The sequence below is a fragment of the Aythya marila genome (assembly GCF_965140915.1).
Source record: "Aythya marila genome assembly, chromosome: Z".
Classification (NCBI taxonomy): Eukaryota; Metazoa; Chordata; class Aves; order Anseriformes; family Anatidae; genus Aythya; species Aythya marila.
This window is the reverse complement of record NC_139080.1, coordinates 15,358,289-15,374,277: the sequence shown is the minus strand read 5'-3', so window position 1 is coordinate 15,374,277 and position 15,989 is coordinate 15,358,289.

The window sequence follows — 15,989 nt, the reverse complement described above, 5'->3', positions numbered from 1 at the left end:
ATAGCATGAGCGATGGGCACAGGAGACACCCCACTGCTGTCGTACAAGGATTGATGGGGCTCGGAGGGAGCATTGCACCAGTAATTCCACATGTGGAGCACCTACGGCACCACGATGAAAGAGGATCTGCGACAGTGCCAGGTGGAGCTGGTCTCCAAACCCCGACAGGAGGAGGAGAGGCCCAAGGCACCACAGAAGGGTAAAGAAAAAGGAAGCTGACGTCTGTCATTAAATGGGACCTAGAGCAGCAAGAAAGCATTCGCCTGCTCCTGTTACACAGCACTCTGCGGCGAAGACTGGAAAGAGTGTCTCTGCTTCAAGCTCGCCGCCCTGAAATGCAGGCACGTGGTGTCCCCTCACCTTCCCATGCTCTGGCTGCAAGGACAAAGAGCCTCCGGGCTGCTCCTCGCCTTCAGAGCACCCTTCAGAGGGCTCTCCTCCCCGAGGTGAAGGATGCTGCTTGCTGCCTGCCTGGCCCTGCAACACGCTTACCCCTGGCAGAGCTCGCAACTGCAGCAGAGCAAGAAGTGTGTGTTTTGTGATGTGCCTTCGGACTCCTCTTACTCTTTTTCAAAGATTTGGCTCCTGTTTGAAGGTTACAGCTGCAAGAGAGAAGGCCGTTTTCATGGCTGACGATAAATGTGTAAAATAGTAATATATAATCAGTTTGGTCTGGGGCCATGGAAAGCTGTCAGATCACCAGAAATGAGTGCAGAGAAAAAGGCTGGGAAGCAAGCAGCCTGTGAACATTGCTCAAACTCCACAGCAGAGCATTCCAGTATATTGATACTGAATTCTCTAGGTCTAAGCAGAGTCTAAACCCTGACAAACGCTGTGTGGATGCAATCACTATGGGCCAAAGCCTGAAAATGTCAGTAAAGCAGAGACAGAGGAAAATGAACGAAGCACCGGGGATCTCCCATCCGCCCAGCCTCCTGTAGCACCACAGCTGGCCTCGGACTTTGTTATCTGGCACCAGGGAAGAAACACAGTATGTATTTGTTCTCGTTTTCCGTCTGGGGAAAGGACAACTTCTTGTCAGATCACCTGAATTCCGGCCTACAGCTGTTTTCTGTTCCAACCTGTTCCATTTCACAATTTGAGACAATTTTAGGTAACAAAAAACTTGTTTGTTGAACCTCAACCACGTTTCACGGTTGTAATTGTGGACAGTACTCTGTCAGAGCAAGGCTTCTGGAAACAACTAGTCGAATGCATACCACAGTGACCGAAATTTTAGGAAGTCTGAAGAAGGATACTCTGGAGAGCTGAGTCTCATGAATGTCAGCCTATTCAGCATTAGAAGTCACGCCGCTAAAGACCACGTTCTGCAAAAATCGTCAGGGCCTTTGCAATTAACTGGCTGTATGGCAAGGGCTGAGTGCTCAGGAAGGATTTCCTTCAAACAGGCCCACACCATCGCTCCTGAGTGCACTTAGCAAGGGCAAAGAGAAGGCAGCCAGCACGGCCTACGTGAAAGTTCAGTACCAGAGCAGCAGAAAAACTGCCAGGGAATGCCAGGACCTTGTGAGACGGGGTGTTAAGAGAAGGGCAAACCGCGTTAAGGCATTAGCACGTGGCTCTTCCAGAACCTGCCCCTGCCAAATTCTTGCCGGGGCCCAGCATGCTCCGTTTTAGAGCACTGCCCATCATCGATCTCCCTTCCAGGCGTCCCACTATCAGCCTGGCAATCTCCTGGCACGTAGTCAACTGGCTGGGTTTCCCCTGTCTTTTAAGATGAGCTATTTTGGTATTCCTGGAGTTGGCAGAATATATGCCATCTATTTCTGGCCTAGGTTCCTTCCTGTGACCCAAACCAGTAAAAATCCACCCTGACACCATAGAAAAGGGCACTGTCTGTAAAAGAAAACAGTAGTTCCAGGAGAGGAGAAATAAACTAGGAAATCAGAAGTAATTCAAATAAAATTAAGGACAATTATTAAACTTTTTTGTCTCCAGTATGGCTGAAAAACCTTATTATATATCTGCCCAAATTATTCATTACTCAAAAAGTAAAACAAGCAAAAAGAAAACAAACAACCAAACTGAACAACACTCTAGGAAAAGCAACACAAGCTGTAGTGAATAAGACTTATCAAGCCTTTAAAACATGTCCCAACGCTGCTTGTTTGACCTTGTAACTCAAATATTTCCAGGTACCGATGTTCTGGTGCTATTCTAAGACGTGCTAAATGCCCTCAGACTTCAGCTGAAGGCTCACTTTAAATTCTGCATCACAGACATAAGGAAATTTGGAATGAAAAGGAAAAGAATAAAACAAAAAAGATCAGTGGAGATACTGATCCTGAAGTCCTACCTCACCAGGTAAATAAAAGTGACCTGTTTTTAAGGAGCTTTGAATGGGACACATGTAAGAGTACCAGCAGCTAGAACAGAGCTACCAGCACCACGCTTTGCAACTTGCTCTCTTTTATTACGCCTGTCTTTTGCAAAAGCAATAAAAATTCAGATTTGTATACTTAAACAGCTGCAGCTCCTATTTCAATGAATGTGAAAGAAGGCACATAGGATGGTCTCCTACCGCTCGAGTCCTGAGAGTAACAGTTTGATTTTTATACGAGGATGCTACTGGAGATTGTAATACATTCCCTGGAGTTCCCTTTTCAGCCCCTCTGCTTACTGCTCTGAGGACAGCGAGATTTTGGAGGTATTTTCTTAGGGCAGGGGATTAGCTCAATTTGTTCGACTTCCCCTGAAGCACAGCTCGTCTCCTTTGTACATTCTACATACTGCAAGCCAACCCTGGAACTGAACTGAATTTAAAGTAGCAGGGCTTTTTTTTAAGTTAGAAAATACTGATCCTTCTCTTTTACTATAGCTTTGAGAGTTCAGTAATTGCAAGAAAATACCACCAATCTGAGACATTCGTATGTTCAGAAGACCTACCTTCTGTAAAAGACGAGAGAGCCCTGCAGGACGGTTGACAAGACCTGTGTCACAGACCAAACACAACACAAAAGCCCTCCTGTGCAGCCACACAGCGTGCTCATTTATACAGGAGAAGCTCCAGCTCCACTTCTGTACCTCAGCTCAGGTAATATTGGTTCAGCGCAGGGCTGCTGTGGCCAGAGGAAATCAGTGTTTGTTCAAGGTTTGTCCTAAGCACATTTTTGGGGGAGTTGAATAAGCAGCACCCTCAGTGTTAGTTCTGTGAACACCAGCAAACAGAGTGACTATATGAAATGCACACCTCGGAGCTGCGTATGGGTAGCAAAAAATACTCAGAACACACAAGATAGCACAGCTACAGACTAAACTTGGATTCGTACAGTCCCAGCTGAGGCAGGAAGAAGTGCAAACAGTGCTCAACACTGACTGTGGAGAGCCTCCAGAAAACAGCTCTCTTTCAGTCCCGGTCCACATGCCACTGATTTCAGTGCATACTAGAATTACTACTGTTTTTTAGTGAAGCATTCAGCTTGGCAATTATTGTTCATGAAAAAATAGACATGAACAACAACATATCTTTTAACCTTACAAGTACCCTTACCTAAAGCACGACCTTGTTTTTCCACTCATGGAAGATTACCACACACAGCAGCCCAGGCCAATGCAATATAAAATATAAACATTCACAGCAGAATGTGCATAAGCTTAATTTTCTTTTTCACTTAATTGAAAGCCTATTTCTCTAATGCGAGATAAACACCTCCACATTTTAAGACAATGACCGTGAGGTGCATTGCAGTGAGGGACAGCGCTCCATTACCTCTTTCAGTGTGGTTTAGGTTGTGACAGAGCACTGGGGTACCACGATATGAGTGACTACTTTTAAGCAGATCCTCCAGTGGTCTGAAGCAGCACACGGCGAGCAGGCACCTGCAGCTCCTCCAGCCGGGCAGCGCTGCCACAACCTGCAGACACCGGGCAACTCCCAGCCACCCTGGCAGGCTGCACCGGCACAAAGGCAAAGCAATCTGCATGTCTTAGGGGCACCAGACACAAAAATGCAGACACAAAAAGGGAAGGCTAACAACAAAATTGAAGAACAAGGACTATTATTTGTCCTACTGCAGAGTAATTGATGAAATAGAACACAGGCATCTTCAATGCCTTCCCTGTAAAACCCAGCTTGATGGCTGCAGCAGTGACAGAGGAAGCAGAAGAGATGATAAATGCTTGTTCTGCAACCGACTCCTTCACCTCAACAAAGCGCCTGTCTGTTCCATGTGTTGATGCTAAGCCAGGCAAACCAGAAATCCTGCTGTAAAAATAATAAAATAAAACAAACACCTAGGAACACAGCGACTCCACCCACACCTTCCCTTATAATTGTGACAAAGAGCAGAAGACAATGCACTTTGCAACCTGTTTATAAGTTTAACCAGCCCGAGCCCTGCGTGCCCAAAGCAGGGTTTGAGGGGCTGGAGGGATGTGGAGCCACCATCTGCCTGTGCTACAGACATGGGAGCAAGGGCATTACTCGATGTTCCTGCCAAAAAGCCAGAGTGGTGAAATCTAGTTCAGCTGACGTTGCTGTGCTCTGATCTGGCATTACTGCAGCAGGTACAGACACTTCAGAACACCTTTGTCTAAAGCGAGAAAAAAGCCAAGGTAAGGACAGAAAGTACAGCAAAGAAATGATCCCTCAGACACGGCAGCTCACTGCCAGAACAAACTGGAAGAGACTTTGCAATTTTATTTACTTCTTCAGTTACCACTACCAAAACCAGGCCTCAGACTAACACTGCCCCTACAGCCAGAGCCAGAGGGCACACACGTGGTGCTGAGTCCCCCCGCCTGGCCAGGATTCAGACCACCCAGTGTGAGAGACACTGAGTGCCTGAGCAGCAAATCCAGCCTCTCTGGCCCTTGTCACAAACAAGCAGAAATGCGCTGTGAGAGGACAACAGTGGGCAAAGCCTCCTTGAGGGGCTCACAGCCCTGAGAAGGGAGGCTAATGCTGTGCCACGTGGCGGAAGGCGCCCATCAGAGGACAGTCAGCATTTCAGTAAAAGAGCAGCCGAAGACAGGATCCTAGTTTTATTTCCCACTGGGAAAAAGGAAAAGCTGTGGTGATGAAAATGGAACAGAACAATCTTCTCTTCTTGGTTCACGCGAGGATTCATTTTATGAAATAAGCCAGTTTACGGACAACATAAGCATTTGTTGCACAATTGCTTTAAAACCCATCTGTTTCCACAGGCATGCTCAATCCTGCAGGCAGAGATACGTCTGCAGGCCCCTGCAACCTCTGCAGCCAGCCTCTCTCCACCCTCCCCTGCTCTCCCCATTCCCCCAAAATGTTGTAGGCACCTTATGCTTGATTGAGTGCCTGCCAAGCTCCTCAGAAAGGCTGAAAATCTCATCTTTGGGTTGAAACCATGCTCCTTATGGGACGGACCCTTAAAGAAAAGCACAGATGCTGTGTCTCACTAAGGAGAGCATCAGACAGACCCCGCACCCCATAACATCCACACTGGCAGCTGAGGGGTGTCCGCCAGCATCATGATGGGTATTGCCAACTCACCTATCTGCTTCCTTGAGCAGGGCAGCAAGCAAGATTTGGGGCACGGAGCCCCCAGGCTGGGAGGCAGCCCCCTGGTTCCTGTGGAGCTGGTGTGTGGCCGCCAGCAAAACGAGAATAAATGCACCATGGTCAATGCAACAAGAACTGTACTAAGCTAATACATGAAGGCCTGTGAAGTAGAAGCTAAAACATGGGGAAAAAAGGAAAAAATCCCTTTTATCCTTCTGCTGCATTGCATGATAAACAGCTAGAGACAGAATTAATTAATCTTTGAGTTGCAAATAAACTTGCATTAAAAACAAAGACAAAAAAGGAAATTATTAGTAGAACCCATTGATTTCCCAGGCCTTTGAAATACATGGGAGGAATTAATTTGAAGTCTGACTGTATTTTGAAATAAAATTTAACCTGGCCAGTCTCTTTCACTTCCTTCCCTGAGGTACAACGTAAATTGGTCATGGAAATGTTCTTCCAAAATAAAAAAGGCTTCCAACCTGTTCTCTGAGGCAACAAATGCAACGGAAGTCTTTATCGGCCTTTTAAACAGCAGGACAAAATTTAAATCTATTTCAATTACATCACTAAAAATGAATTTGACTTGTATGCTTGCAGTGAAGAAAATGAATTCTCTGGTAAAAGAAAGCTATGGCAAACAGAAGTAAGAAGCAGACAATTCTTTGTGTGCCATTGAAATCACAAAAGAAATCAGTCTTACTGCAAGAAAATGGTGGCATCTTTATGCAGATACACACTGCTCAGCAGATGGCCTGCAATAAAGTGGTACTGCAGCTACTTGCAGGAAAGAGAAACACGGAATGCGTTTCCATATGGGTGAAAATAGACAGTGCTCTATTTTATATTGTCTACCACAGTTTTCTTTCACTATTCACCAGGTATACAATAGGTGGGCCCTAACAACTGCAAATAACTCATTACCTCTTTTAAAATCATCAAGTTTAGTTACATCTATATATATATGTACTCCCCAGAAGTACTTATTAGTAAAAGATTGAGTATGCAGAAAGTAAATTTTAAATGAATCTGGGCAGAAGATAAGCAGTGGCTCTTGTTTTCCAAGGAGCTACATGGAAAGACAAACTCTGTACTATCTGACATTTCCATTTTTTCCGAGTAAAGTCTGAGACACTGAGGGGATGCACCCTGAATCAGCATTAACAAGCTGGTGCGTTGCAGTAATTGTATGACTGAACTTGACTAAAGGAAGGTGTAGATGTACACGCACAGTACTCACGTAGCAGTGGCAGATGTCGAGGAGAAATGGGTCACTGCCATGAAGACTGTCTGCTCGATGTTACCAGTGCTGGAGAAGGTTCCCTGAAAGCATCTTTGCAACTGCTCTGTCCTTGCCAGTTTCAAAGGTCTCCAAGTGACAGCAGTGCTGAGGACTTTCAGAACATTTGGTGAGAAAAAAAAAAATCTACATAGGAAGACACATATCTGTACTTTTTATCTAATTTTTATCTACTCTATTGCCTTCCGTCTGCCCTCCCTGAACCCTGCAGGAGCACAGCCACGGGGGGTACAGCCACAGGCTCACTAGACTCTACCATGCTGAAGCTGCAGCTAACTTCTGGAAACTGCCCAGTGCAGCGTAAGCATTCACAACCCAGCAAGAAGCTTAGCAGGAACTGTTTTGATCTTACCTGACACCTTACAGGTTTAAGGTGCTAGCCTCTCAATATCAAAGAGGTGTTTCCCGCTAGTGAATGCCCTGCACTGAAGTACAATTAGAAGTGAAATCAGCATGGGTGTTTCTGAAACTGGGATCGTCAGAAAACAGTCTTGTTACAGTCAGCAGCATCCTAAGAACATCCTACTGCCAAGTGAACTGTTCTTTCTGCTGTGACGCACATTAAGGATCCTAAGCAAGGGACGTTAATCCAAGCAAGATGGAACACGGCTCTACATTTTATTCTTTTGCAAGAATAAAATTTTTATCCTTCTTGTTGCAGTGTTGCAACTAAATACTTAGGCATGCATCCCCACATCCGGCTAAAATAAGCTTTGGTTTAGTTTTGCATTTAAGTTTGCCTGGTTTTGGAGCCCTGAGAAGTTTATAACATTGCCTCTTACAGCAACATTTCCAAACACAGCAACATGGGCAGAGCAGCCTGTACCCAACACCTTGCAGCAGCTGCCCTGTCCTGCTGCCAGGACAGCAGAGGTCCATGGGCAGGCACAGACCAAAACCTCTCTGACTGGGAGGGGTTCTGCAGAAGGGGAACACCTCAGATGCCCAAGCAATTCACAGCTTGCTGCTGATCCACTGTCAGAGACATGCAAAAAAGTTGCTACCTCCCAAATCCCTAACACTGTCCTGCCTTTCATAACAAATTTCAACAGCAAAACTTTCCTGACTTGAAAGAGACAACATTAACATTATACATTTTGCTATATTTAATTTAATTAGCTAACCTTATGGAGATTTGCTGCATATCTGTGTTGGAACACAGATTATTACTGTATTTGTCAAACCAAAGACTTGTGTCAATTTGGTCCCATAAGAAAGAGTAGCACAAATCTGAGTAGTCAGCAGCATTAGGAAAACAGTTCTTTCCAATTTCCAATTTATTTATTTATTTATTTTACTTTTCCAATTAGGAAACCATTTTTTTTTTTTTTCTAATTAAATACACTGGCAAAGAAACTGTTGTTCCAGAGATTTCTGGCATTGCTAAATATATATCATGTGGCGTTTGAACTACCATACAGAAGATCATAAAATTTACCACAAAGAGGACTATAAAACATCTTCAAAAGTTACAAAAGATGACACCCATTAAACAAACAAACAAACAAACAAAAAACATATTCTACATGCAAGTTTGGGGACAAGATTTTGACAAGCTTGCAAAAATAAAAATTAGGATTCCAACACATTAGGATTTCCAATTGTTGAAAAATTAATTCCAACTCTGTGGTATTACACAGATACAAATTATGCTCCATGGTTTCAAGAAGCAGAGGGTCACTGATAAATAAACAAACAAACAAAAGCCAAGATATGCAAAACTAGAACATAACTAACTTTAGAACAGCTTTAAACCATATTCTTCCCTGCAAACACCCATTCCCCCAGTGCAGACTCTTACTTGACATTTTACAGATTCAAAACCACCACTCACAACGCATGATCCTAAATACCAGATTTAGGAAAAAATCTACAGGTAAGACACTCCAATTCCTTACCTTACTTCAATTTCCTCCCTGCAGGAATTGGCAGGAAAATTGTAGGTAAGTATCCAGAAATTAATCCGGCAGTAGAGGCACAATCATGTAGCTGCCAAAGAATTTATAAACTATTCCTATTTTACTGAAATTCTGAGAGAGCAATCTGTTTTTATATAGACCATAATATAGCGCCTCCAGCATTTCATTCACTGCCCACTGTCCTGGATTTGCTTAATGCTCTGTCCCTTCAGAGCAACCTTCTACCAACACAGGAAAAAGTCAGCTGCTTGAGAGTAGCACAACTCAATGAAAGTGGAAAAAACTCTAGTTTCATTTTACACTGTAAGGGGGGGGAAACAACAACAGAAAATCTAGTGGAACTAGCTGCTAATAACTGCTTTAAAAAAAAAAAAAAAAAAAAAAAAGGAAAAGAAAATGTACGAAGTCAGAATATTGTAAGAGTCTACTACTTCAGTGGTGATAATTGCTTCTGCAATTTATCATAATTTAACCAGGAAGTAAATAAAATCTATGGGATTGGATTTTTGTCAAGGCACTTAGGAATGAAACTGCCATTTCATTCCTAATGATGTGCATGGAATTGCATGCTCACAGGAAAATATACTGAGGAAAAAAAGCTGACCTTAAATTTATAATGACACTTTTCCCCAGTGCTAAAGGCAGCACTCAGAGCATCGCCTGCAGTTCAGATGACCTCTCATTAAACCATGCGGAGTCAAACGAACCCATTAGGCTTTCTAGAACTGCTTTGCAGATGGAGGGAAGCGTAAACAAGAGATAGGAGAGGAGAGTCTGTCCAGCCTCCACTGACCCAGCCGGCTGATGCGGCGAGGCCAGCCAGGCAAAACAGGATGAGAAATGCTCAGCGTCACACCAAAGCCTGGCGGTGGGCAGCTGGCAGCCCAGAAGGCCTCAACCCCTATATTGGGCCTCGTGGCTTGGCTTGGTGCTGGTCAGGACAGTGGCCCGGGCCTGGTCAGGGCCTCACCTGATGGACACACCAGCCCTGGGCAGCTCTCACCCTTCTGCCACCAGGATCATTGCAAAAATGTGTGGTGAAGAAGGGCAAAGTCACGGCCAGTGCTTGACTAAACCTTGAAGGGGGTGTGTTGGAAGCACTCCTGCAGTGAGCTGCTCAGGGTAGACGTAACACGGCGTTTAATTTTGCCTGGTAACACATCACACGTGAACAGTCAACACCGCCTTGAGACAGAACGGCCTTTTCTGATGGCACAAAACAGAAATGCAAAGAGATTGTTCTCATAACCTCTCAGTCACAGGCCTGGCATGAGCAAACAGCTTCCCATCACCATTTACTGGCTCCAGAAATAATTCTGTCCATTTTTGTTTCTCATTTTTTAAACCTGGCAGTACCTCTGGCCTCTCAGAATACCAAAACACATCATTCACCACACTGATCACGACAGTACTAACACCAAAAGTGAGAGGACCATTACTCTGAAAGGCTGCTCCCATCTCAAAGACAGCTTCAGGCCCATATCCTGCCGCCCTGCACTCTCCAGAGCTCCCAGATTTTGCTTAAACATGCTACAGAATTAGATGCTTACATACTTTCCAGGCACAGTTAAATTAAAACCAAAGCAAAAAGACAACCTGTCCTTCCACATCGTGCTCAACTCTTGCTCATAAAATAATTAGATGTGCACATAGACCTAACTCACTATTCACTCTAGGCAATGTCACATTTCTGCTTACTGCTCCTGACATTCCTTTAAAGCTTGGTGCTTTTCGTATTTTTCCATTGCAACAAAACAAACAAAACAAAAAAGGGTATTAAGTTGCTGTTGGCATGTAAAGTTCACTCTGGAGAAGTAAACAGGTTGAGCCTGTGGCTTTAGTGAGTTGTTAGCATGTGCCCAAGACACACAGAGAGAAGACTGCAAAGTTTCATAAGCTGTGGGAAATGGACCTGAAACATTACAGCTGAGATGCAGAGGATTGAGTCTCATTTCTGACGAAAGTGGGATTTGTTCACTTTTTCCATTTTAATATAAACATACAGTTCTTCATCAATTAAAGGAGGCCTGGCAATACATTTGCTAATTCTGAACTTCTTCAGTTACACTACTAAATTTAAGAAATAATTCTGAGCATTATTTGAGAAGTCCTATAATACTATTAATACAGACTCAAAACCTTTATGCCAGGTCTTCTAACATGGCCAAATGAAGCTGAGTTCTTTTCCTTCAGCCCATATGAGATTTCCAGTTCCAGGAAGGTTTTATTTCAATTATTGTTTCATAGTAGGTTAGATTTTACTTCCAATTTCTGAAATACCAACTGAAGAGAGAAAAATAATGGAAACAGAGGCATGTTTTCATCCTTCCTCAAACAGTTTCTCCAGGTCACCTAGCGGTTGCATTCCAGGGTTCGGATAAAACATAGACTCCCTTTGAGCATCTCCATATCCATTCTGTACTGAAATGTATTTATCAATCCCCAACATAGCACAACACACTCATATTTAACACATAGGAAACATAGGCTGGCAGACATAAAACTTACCTACAAATACAAACGGGGTCAGAGTACAAATCAGATTTAAAATTCAGGAGGCCTTGGCAGACGTCCCATGTTCAAAGCACTGACATCCCATACATACACCATGTTGTATATACTGCTGAGAGGACCAGCAGACAGCAAAACCAAAAACAAGCTCTCAGTGCAAAAGCTGCCAAATTTAGGGAGTCTTCAAACAGGACTTCTGAAGGATTAGATGTACGCAGAACTGCATTGCAACTAACTGTTGTGTCGGTATTTACCAGGTAAAGCTCAGGTCTCTGGTAGAAAATGACTCTGATAGGAGCGAGGGACTGGTTTCCTTTTTCAGGCTGTAGCAGTCAGATGCCATTCCGTGTGCATGGTGTGCAGACAGACTACCAGTCACAACATCACGGCAGCCGCTGAGTCTGCCAGCCTTCAGAGCACGGACACACGCACTGAGTACTTCCTCCAAAAGTAGTTCTGGCTTTCTCAGCGTTTCTCCTTACATTTTCAGATAGTTATGCTTGTCTCTGAGGTATCCTGAAGGGTAGCAGTAAAAGAGACAGAAGAAAGCCTCTTTCAGTGGGTGTACACACACATCAGAAAAACGCAGTCTCAGTTATGGGCACCAGTGAAACAAAAGCTGTACAGGTCAGCCACCAGCGTGTGACTTCAGGGGCTCTCACTCGCTTTTCTTTTCCCTGTTCTATAGCCTTGAATTCCTTCCTCTGAAGGAAGCAATTTCTGAAACAACACATTATCAAGGAAGCTACATTCTTCTTGTGAGTTAGTGATGCACTTGCTCCCCTTTTAGCCTTCGCTGATAGCAATATTTTTCCCTACGAATGGTGGAAGCAGCAATGTCCCACGACAGGCGCTTCTTTGCAAATGTCCTGTACTGCCTCAGACATCTGTTAGGTGGAGCTGACAAAAACAATTCCTTTTCTTTAGAGAAGTTATTCCACATCAGGACAAAACCAGCTTTCGTATGCTTTTAGATGAAACAAAACCTACAAGAAGCAGATTGAAAGAACTCCTGTGAGGAAGCTCTGCTCCTGGAGCACCTGCTCAGACTTCGGCTGTGCGTGTTCGAAACCCCCTGGGGAGCCCTGAGGAAGGGTCTCAGGCCCAGCCTTGCCATCGCACAGCAGAGCACTGTAACTACACGGCTATCCCACAGGCGTGCCCTGAAAACCACAACTGCAATTAAAGCAAGTTGCTGTGGGGATGGGGCAGGACAATTCACCCACTGCAATGCAGTCCTGTATGGCGTTTCTGTGATACCGTGCATGCACCAGACTATCACCCCCTCACGTGAAGGAAAGTCACAAAAAGGTTTCTCAGCATCAGGCTTATGGGAATAGCTCTCTGCAAGACACCCAGATGAGAAAATGTGGTATTTAGTAAGAATTAAACCTCAGTTACCATGTGTTTCTTTTGACCTCAGAGACTGGAAAGTTTTGGTAAACTCCAATCCACATTCCCACGTGTATTCAGCACGTATCACTTGGTGGCTGTGCTTTCATGTGAAGCGTAGGGCTAGGTTTGAACTCCAGACCTTTCATTTTTCTGCCAAACACGTCCTCAGGAGGTCATCAAATCCTGGGTCACCAGAGACCAAGAACACCAAAGAGGATGGACGATATAAGCTGTGTCTGGGAAACCAGCCAAGCCCGGCTCTTACTGATGCTCCGGCTCTTTGATTGTGATGGGGATCCTGCAGCTCTTTTTTTCCACTTAGCAAGACATCAGCTGCTTCAAGCAGCATCAACCAGCCAAAAGGGGTCTGGGACAGCAGAGAACATGGAGGGGAGGGAGGGGGAATCAAAGAAAAATATGCAAGAAGGCCTTGAAATAAAATACTTTTGAAAAATCTTCATTACTGATGTAAGAACCTGCCAGCATTAATTACAACTAAACTGCTTTCAAGAGAAACCTCCACCAAATGGAGCTGATTACACTTCAAATTAAGATAAAAACCAGTCATTTATATACTGCAGAAGAGCAGACACTTTTTAGCACTGCTTCTGAAACGCTCTCCTTTGATTTCCTTTCAAATCTGATCCTGCCAGAATCCGAACGTTTTTCAGGACATCACTACTGTGCCAGCCTAAGGGGAGCTCTCCGTGTGCATCCCCAGCCTCTGGATGACACCTGCCTAAATACAGCTCTGGTGATAAGACAACACAGTCCTTAAGGACAGGAGAGCAGCTGTGCTCTCCCCTTGCTGCGTGCAGTGGCACAGATAAAGGGAGCCCGTGCTGCAGGTGGCTCCTGCCAAGCAGGAGGATGCCAAGCATACAGCCGCACGGGTCGGCAATGCCTGCATTCAGTGTGGTGGTGCAGACGTGCAGTGCACCACCATGCTATGGTGGTGCATACACACAAACATGCTATGGACCAGGAAATAAATGGCAAGCTGTTGGTGAACCCCTTGCTGCTTTACCATCAGTCCTGGGAACTCTCCCCTGCGCAGAAGGCTGGACACGTGGCGTGGCTGATCATCCCTGCAGCACCTACGTCCAGAATTTAAGAAAAAGCTCTGATCAATGCTCTTCCCTAATTCACACCCACCGCTTGCCTCTGTGCTGTAAGTTGGGGCAGGGGCAATCATTGCCACTAGTGTATGTCTCTATATTTCCAAATGTCAAATACAAATTATAAAGAAGAAAAATGTGTTTGTACATACATGTAAACAATGAATGCAGTCACTTGAGAAATACTGAAATTACCTCAATCATCAGCTAATACGGTGCTCCAAGAGAAGCTCAGCTGTAACTGGGTGATAGATAGTCGCCTGAAGAATAGGTATTTCCAAATATGTTACAATAAAGCTGATCTGGGATTATAAACTCAGACCTCCAGGTCTGCTGTGACATTTAGCAGCCTACCATCATCCAGAAGGGTAGAAATAACACTGATACATAAGAAATAATCTTATGTTTTCTAACTTGCAAAAGAATAGAAAGCTGAAGCTAGATTATGCCCTCAAAGGGTTGTGGTTATGGCTCAGTGTCCGGGTGGAGGTCCTCGGGGGCTTGGCACTGCACCAAAAGCATCACGGCCAGCAGGGCAAGGGAGGTGATTCTCCCCCTCTGCTCTGTTCTTGTGAGACCCACCTAGAGCACAGAGGAGGCCACGAGGATGATCAGAGGGCTGGAGCACCTCTCCTGTGAAGAAAAGCTGAGAGAGCTGGGGTTGTTCAGCCTGGAGAAGAGGAGGCTCTGGGGACACCTCACAGCGGCCTTCCAGTGCCTACAGGGGCCTACAGGAAAGCTGGGGAGGGACTTTTTGTTGGGAGGTGGGGTGATAGGATAACCACCAGAGCATTAACTGCTGCCAGATTCAGAAAAAATAAAAACATTCTTTCAACTACGCCATACAGACAACTGCACTAAATATGGCCCTATTTTGGAATAGAGGGCTGACATTTTACATAAATGCAGAGTCTCTAAGAAGCCACCCTGCATGTAAAACTGGGCCTGGGTACCTTGACTTCGTGAAAGTTATCATAGACACTGAAGGTCACAAGCACATCGCAGTGAACTGTTGGAAAAACTATGGCAGTAATAACGTAATAACTTCAAAATTAAAAAAGAGGCATATGTAACCGAGAATCAGCCCAAACGAGGAGTAGTTCTGAATTCTTTAGCGCCAGCTCAGTTTCCAAGCACGTCCTGCTTTGCAGGCAATACTCACATTTTTTCACTTCCTTCCAGATTAAATACTTTCTCATTTCACAACAAAAGTTTTAAGATTTGTGACAGCATTGCCTCTTATTGTTGCACAGCATAATAACTGGTTTATCTTAAAGAGGGATTAAAGAGTCCTTAAACTATTCATCCGCTTGCTAAATCATGAATGACATCGTAACTTAGAACAATAATTTATTAGAAACCCCTGACAGATCCTGAGTTTGGGAAGCTAAGCCAAGCAGATACTTCTATTACAGCAACAAATTGCTCCATGGTTTAACTCTGTGTCTTTCCTAGAAGACTGGATGTGCATCACCTTGACTCCGGACATTACGTTAGAAGGTAATGAAGAGCATTTAAACCAGCTGTTATCTAGCAGCTCAGTATTGATGATCTAATTTGGAAACTGGATTAAACTGCATGGATTAGCACACCGCTGTACAGCTGCATGGATTTAAAGGTTGTCACGACAACCAGTAGAAAATGTATCCCCCTAATCCTCTCTGAGCAGATCTGTCTCCATGCAGCATTAACAAGATTTATCACCACCACAGACATACTTACAGTTATTTTATTGCAGAGATCTAGATAGGTATAATCTCTAACTCTCTCTGCAGCTTAAAATACCAATTCACAACCACAAGGAAAGAGAGGCTCAGATTATGAATGATTTCTGGAAGCAGTGAAATGTCCTCAGATGTTATCTGGAATGTATAATTTCTTAAAACAGATTAGTGTTTTTCAATTAATTTTCAAGGGTACTGAGTACACAAGCACGTATTTCTGTTATCAACATAACAAAGTGACTATTATCCCATGCTTCCTACCTCAGGTAGAGTCCTCTCATGTTTAAAGCGTAGCAAGAGACTCAAAAATGCCTATTTCAAAGTTATCTTTCTCAATACCTTCCCTGCTGCGGAGAGAAAAGTCTTTGGTATTATGCTTCAGGAAAGAAAGTCAGGAGATGAACTGCCTGCTTGCAGAATTATTTTTTCTGTGTAATCATAATAAAATACAAGGAAGAAAAGAAAAGAGAAGAGAAGAGAAGAGAAGAGAAGAGAAGAGAAGAGAAGAGAAGAGAAGAG